This window comes from Salvelinus fontinalis, unplaced genomic scaffold (assembly GCF_029448725.1).
Source record: "Salvelinus fontinalis isolate EN_2023a unplaced genomic scaffold, ASM2944872v1 scaffold_0609, whole genome shotgun sequence".
Classification (NCBI taxonomy): Eukaryota; Metazoa; Chordata; class Actinopteri; order Salmoniformes; family Salmonidae; genus Salvelinus; species Salvelinus fontinalis.
The window spans coordinates 1-6,794 of record NW_026600818.1 but is presented as its reverse complement, the minus strand read 5'-3'; the positions used below and the strand labels follow the sequence as shown (position 1 = coordinate 6,794).

At 41.9% G+C, this 6,794-nt stretch overlaps 1 long non-coding RNA gene across 1 annotated transcript; it reads left to right on the top strand.

Moving 5' to 3' along the window:
- Nucleotides 1-1,476: 1,476 nt before the first annotated feature.
- Nucleotides 1,477-4,310, top strand: LOC129846737 (uncharacterized). The gene is made up of 4 exons (XR_008758282.1): nucleotides 1,477-1,619; nucleotides 2,584-2,675; nucleotides 3,463-3,593; nucleotides 4,151-4,310. It is a non-coding gene; the product is annotated as an uncharacterized LOC129846737 (long non-coding RNA).
- Nucleotides 4,311-6,794: the final 2,484 nt, after the last annotated feature.

Genomic DNA, 6,794 nt, shown 5'->3' with positions numbered 1-6,794 from the left:
AGGGTCCTACAAGTTTCATTGGTGCTGTTTTGTTCTGAAGAAACAGATTATTTTAACTATGTGGTGCACTTCAATGCCCAGCAGAGGGCAGCCTAAGGTATTCACACTGGTTGACAGCACACTGAAGAACCATACCTCAAGCATAGAGTTTAGAAGAATGGTATTCTATCTTTGTAGGTTGTTTACAGCTCAGTATGTGTCACCACAAGACAGGCAGCTTAACATGGTGTTAGATTGTAAACCTAGTGAAGGTCCTACTTTGGTCCATGTCATAGCTTTGTTGGCCACCAGGATTGGGATGGAAACAGTAACACCTCACATGGCCCAGCAACGGGCCTAAGATGATAGCAATTACTGTTTCAATGGTAGGAATGCCAACAGCATGTTCACATTCCCCTCAGACGGTAATTTGGGAGGTAATTACATCGATATTGTTGAGGAGTTTAGCTCCTACCACAACAGTGGCGATGATGTTATTGGTCTCACTCACATGTCCACAACCACAGAGTGTTACAGCTTCCTTTAAAGTAGAGCAATGATGTTTGTATAGTGTTATCTCAGCCTACAAGAGTCTCCATGTGGGACCGTGTGGTGACATGATGCCTAAAGGTTATTTTAGGTCTTGTTTGACAATGGGCCCTGACTGATAAAAATTAATATGGTGATGTTCTCAATGTCACATGTTTACGATTTTATACCTTACTTTAATTGACCATATTACACCTGGGTAATGTGTATACCCTTTTGTATCAGCCAACCTTATATATCTATTGCCTTGAAATAAAATATGTCTTGCATATACATATATCTTGGTTGTGTTTATTTGAAAGATGACAGCGACACCCCATTTTGAAAGACAATTGATGTGACAGTAATTGAGAATGAACTGCCTATGATCGGGTGCACATCTATGTGGATTACTCAGTAGACACTGGTTCTGTGTTGCATTCCCAGCCTTAGTTCTACACGGCCAGGGTCCGTTATCACCGCCAGAGGAATCAGAAGCTAGTTCATTCAGCACAGGGATCTATCTGTGTACTGTCTATTTAGAACTTACAAAGGAAGGTGCTACTCGCCTCCCTGTGTCAGTGATCCTGCTGGTGTTTCCATGTGATAGGGTAGTGGGGTATATGGTATCACTGTCGTCGTCGCTGTCCTCATCGTCGCTGTCGTCCTGGTAGTAGTGGTAATAGCCACCACCTCGGTTTAGGTTGCTCAGGGTTGTTAGCCTGTCTCAGCCTGTTGCTACACAGACAACATAAGGCTCTGAACAGCATCCAGCTGGAGGCTCGGCTCATAAGCTGTGCACTTTGTAAGTATACGGGAAAGCACGTTGGTATGGTGAACCAGACATCAAACGCTTGATAGTCCAGACACCTTGGGCTATCCGATAGGACCGTGCAGGGAGATGAGGAGAGCTACTAGGAGCGGGTCCAGAGAGCATCTTTTCCCTTGAGAGAAGGAGCTTGCCCAAGCCGCTCTGGAAGACAGAGGGAGCTCCTACGTATTAGACATCTTCAGAAAACGTGAGTCATCGTGAAAGGGTTCAGTGTGACAATGTCGACTACGAGCGTTACGGGTTGATCCCTATCCATCGGGACGTCAACTCCTAGGCTTACGTAAGTAAGGGTTTGGAAGTAAGCATTTCAAGGTAATGCCTACACCTGTTGTGTTTGATGCAGTTGACAAATACAATTTGATTTAATTTCATTTTAACTATGCGTTTAATACACTTTATGTTGGTGTTTCTTTTATTTTGGCAGATACAGTACATGTACTGTATGTCTTTTTGATAGTTATTTTTGTAGAAACTATTGATCCTCTTTGGCTAAATTATGCTCTGTTGTATTTTAAACATTGAGAGCGGGCTCCTGTGGTTGGATTAAAAAAATAATAATAATTGTAAAAAGTATTTATTTTGTATTTGTTTTGCCCCTTGGGTCCCCTACGGGCTTGGTCCCAGCTCCTGAATCACACATTTTACTAGTCACATTTATTTATTATGCAGTTTATATATTTTTATTAATCAATTAATTAAACAAGTGGCCCTCCTACCTCCTCTCCTCCCCATCTGACAAATAACAAAGTGTCCGCAGCAGCAGGCCTCTACACTCATTGAGAGTGGGCTCCTGAATCCCCCTGTGGTTGGCGGTTGCAGTAAAACATAAATATATACTACATACTGTATATTTTTTGTATTTCTCCGGGGCCCAGGGGCAATAGCCCAGGTAAGCCAGCCCTTCCTATGTCAGAAAATAGCCAAGGCCTATTCACCTTATTCCTATGTGTTTCTGGATCAATCAATACAATTTCTGAATCCTTAAAATGTACATGTTGGTGTCTTGAAGTTTCCTATGACCTATAGGCCTAGGGAAATGCATTCATTTTGCAATGTATTAGCCTATTTCTTAGGTCTATAGAATATTTACTACACAAGTGAAATATCAACATCAGTCATGTCGATTGTATAGGATTCCAGCGCCTTGACAGATGCACACACACCACTGTGGTGACACGTCCCCTATATGACTATCTCTGTCCCCACGTTGTGATTGCCCTCCCCCACTCCACTTTACCGCGCAGAGCCAGAGAGGGAAAATCACTTTCATCTGGAGAAGCTCGTCCGGTAACACGGGGCGGCCCATCTGCAGCTCCCCGCTGTTCCTAAAAGAAAGGTGAGCAATATCATATTTTCAACAATTGAAATGATATGGAAAGTTATTTTCATGCTGTAGTACAATTCCACCACCATAAATCGTTGTATTGGTTTATGAACTATGTTAGCCTAGTTAGCTTGTTTGTTGCTAGTGCTAATGTTCGCTCACTATCTAGCTAAGGCACTAGTGAGCCAATTTTGTTGACATTTGGGCGGGTAGCTTGATTAGTTAACATAACTGTTGATAAAGAGACTGATATTTTATGGCTATTTCAGTCAGTTCTATCAGTGTGGTTATAAGTAACATGCATAGACAGCTAAATGGGACACGTGATCCCCATAGATGAACTTGAGACGGTAGCAGTTTGATAACATTAGATGGTGTTAGTTTAGCAGCTAAAGTTGGCTGGCTGGAAACCAGGGGTTGTGCACCCCACCTTGCATCTCATAGCAGAGTGGAAGAGGGAAAGTCACAGATGGAATGTTTTACTGCTTCTAACGTGCTTGTTTTGTAGTCATCTAACAAACATACATTATGTCTCTTATAAATTGTAGGTTAAGCCATGAATGTTGATTGTCTGACAGGCTTGGTATAGTTAAGCAGTAAAGCACAAGGAAAGGTTGAGGACTGTTCTTACGTAAGAGGCAACGCGGAGTGCCTGCCTGGTTACAGCCCTTAGCCTTGGTATATTGGCCATATACCACAAACCCCCGAGGTGCCTTATTTCTTAAATATACCACAGTTTCAGCCAATCAACATCCAGGACCCAAACTACCCAGTTTATAATGTCTGCTTTATTCCACAGATTAAGGATTTGAGTTGGCCTGACGGAGAGATCTTCCAGGCGACTCCGGCCCATGGAGGATGCAGAGCATCACATCAGATCAAACATTGATAAACCAGTACTTTACCAGCGTTTTATCAATATCTTTAAAGGTAAGGTGAAGATTGAATATATTTCTGACAGTCCTAAATATGACAGTTATGAATTAGATGAATCAGATGTACATTTTAGAGGTTAGTGGGAAACAGTGAATTGGGATATATGGGCACAGTCACCCAGGAAAAAAGGTTTAAAGGAATAGCCATGTCTTTGTATTATGGTCATAGGATTCTTAAAGGTCCACTACAGTCACACGATGCTCCATCTGAAATCTCCTTCCACCTGAAAAGGCCCACCTTGAAAACCAATCATTGGTTTAGAAGACAGAGTGACAACTGAATCTAGCCTCTTGAAAGACAGAGCAGCGCACCCCCCTCCCTAAACCCCCTGCTGCACACCTGAACCTCATTTTGATTGGCAGTGATATGTGTGAGATCACTTTTAGACAGTGTGAGGTCATTTTATGAGAACAGTTGTTTTTGGAGAAGCTTGGCAAGTTGAATGGGGTGATCATGTGACCGGAGTGGACCTCCAGACAGTGATTATTCTCTGTAATAATTGACAAGCACAATGCAATATCTCCTAATGTTTGTATTTTGTGTCTGCTAAGGACGGGGAGTTTTTGCCACTGAATTCATATCCAAAGGAGACTTTGTTGTGGAGTACCGAGGTGAACTGCTTACACAACAGGAGGGCGAGGTCCGAGCTGATCAGTACAATGATTCTGCAAAGGTGTTTCTTTTCCATTTCCAATGGAAAGGAAGAACGTGGTGGTAAGTAGGATTGATGAGAACAAAATAAACATATTACTGCCTTTTGAGATCTAAAAAAAGCAACAACATTAAAATGGAGACAGACATTTAAATGGTTGGTGGCACAATATGCACTGTAGGCCTATCTCAGGCCCAGATACTAATTTGACCTTGTCCCTGACCTAAACAGTAAGGAACAATATTAGTCTTCAAACCAACTGGTTCGCTATCAGAGCATCTGCACTCCTTTTTTAAACAACGCGTTAGGGACTTTTCTGCCCCTTTTCTGGAATAGAAACCCTGTGCTGCAATATCTTCATTAAACTGTGACATGTTATGTTTCTATGCAGCATTGATGCATCTGAAGAAGACTCCTCCCTTGGGAGACTCGTTAATGATGATCACTAAAGACTCAATCTCAAAATGAAGGCCATACAAGCAAACGATGAGCCACACTTGTGCCTCTTCGCGACTCGAGATATTGCAGCTGGCGAAGAGTTGACTTATAGTTACGGTGATTCAGACTGGCCATGGAGAACACAGGTGAGGAACTTTTTTGCTAGATGAAATTACCACCCATCTTGGAAGAGCCGGGAGGATGAGCAATTCACTACCCTGTCATGCAATATGTTGTGATGCAGACAGTGTCTCTTAACTACTAAGATGTAATTGATGTCTAATTGTTGTCTTGGTTCACTTATTTCAGGTCATCAAAACTGAATTGTCGTCCAGCCCAAAACCTGGTAAGAACTTTACTAAAGTCATAGATCAATATGAGTTTATTTTTTTCTATTATCACATTTACTATTTCACTTTCACAAATACACATTTATAGTCTAACATCAATTGCACTGGAATGCAGTGCACTTGTTACATACATCAAAAGTTAACTAAATATACAATACATTCAAATATATGAAATAAAAACATTAGTAATAAGAACTCAGTAGTTAGGCTCTTGTGGGCTCATTTAGTAGCTCAACTCATGAGGGATTTGCTCTTCTCCTGAAAAGTTCAGTCCTGCATCTGACCAGAATAGGATGTTCAAAACTAAACGCTACACCAGGCATTTCCTGTGTGCTTTCTTATACAGTAGGTCCCCAGATGTATACAATGCATTAGATCACGTTTTTTGATTTGAGGGGATTTTTCAGTGTTTTAAAAATGTTGATTATGTTTCAGCATCCAGGGGTTTGTCAGTTTCTACAAAAACAGTCTCTTAGTGCATAGATGTCTGTGACTATTTTGCCTGTTGGTCACAGGCTGGGAGCAGAACAGGGGCTGTGGCAGAGCAGAGCACTTAGGGGTGAAGTCCCTTGCTCAAAGGCAAAACAGCAGTAGGTAGTACACAGGGATACACCGGTAACCCACCGGGCTTCAATATCACCGTATACTACCTACTGCCGTTGTGCCCATCAGCAAGGCACTTTACAACACACACATCACAGGCTGATAGCAGGACAGGGGCTGTGGCAGAGCATCAGAGCCCATCAGAAAGGCACTTTACAACACACACATCACAGGCTGATAGCAGGACAGGGGCTGTGGCAGAGCATCAGAGCCCATCAGAAAGGCACTTTACAACACACACATCACAGGCTGATAGCAGGACAGGGGCTCCATAAAATGATTGTTCTCTGTAATAATTGTGCCCGAGCACAAAACAACATATATGTAATTTTTGTCCTGTCTAAACCTGCCATGTCAGTCATTTTTAATTCCAACCAGAATAACCTCATGTTTTTTGGTCACCTGAAAGTACTAGTCCCGTGCGAATCAACATCAAGTTTTATTTGTCACATGCGCCGAATAAAACAGGTGCTTACTTACAAGCCCCTAACCAACAATGCAGTTCAAGAAATAGAGTTAAGAAAATATATACTAAATAAAATAAGTCAGCTTTTGCAGACACGTCTCGCCCCGCATCAGTATAGAAAGGGTCCCTAGCAAACTGCATCAGTATAGAAAGGGTCCCTAGCAAACTGCATCAGTATAGAAAGGGTCCCTAACAAACTGCATCAGTATAGAAAGGGTCCCTAACAAACTGCATCAGTATAGAAAGGGTCCCTAGCAAACTGCATCAGTATAGAAAGGGTCCCTAGCAAACTGCATCACCTTTGTGGGGAGACTAAAATCATCAAATCTTGTTGCAAAGTTACAATGTGTATATCATTGACCGCTAGCCAGAAATAGCAATGTTTTTCTTCCTTCCTCGTCAGACATAAGCACACCTGGCACCATCGAGGTGCAGCTGTTTACTTTCTACACGGGTTGTTATTTTTCAGTTTCCTCCTAAGAACAGATTGTAGTGGTAAAATAAAAAGGGATACATTTTGTTGGTGCCATTTAGGTGACATTGATCTCCAAGCTTCACTCCAGTCAAAACGGGCTTTGCGAGTGTTTGATTCCATTCATTTGCTGTGGGCTGGCGCTAGTGCTCCAGCTTATTTGTATTTAAAACAACTTTTTAAACTTTTATTTAACTCGTCAAGTCAGTTAAGA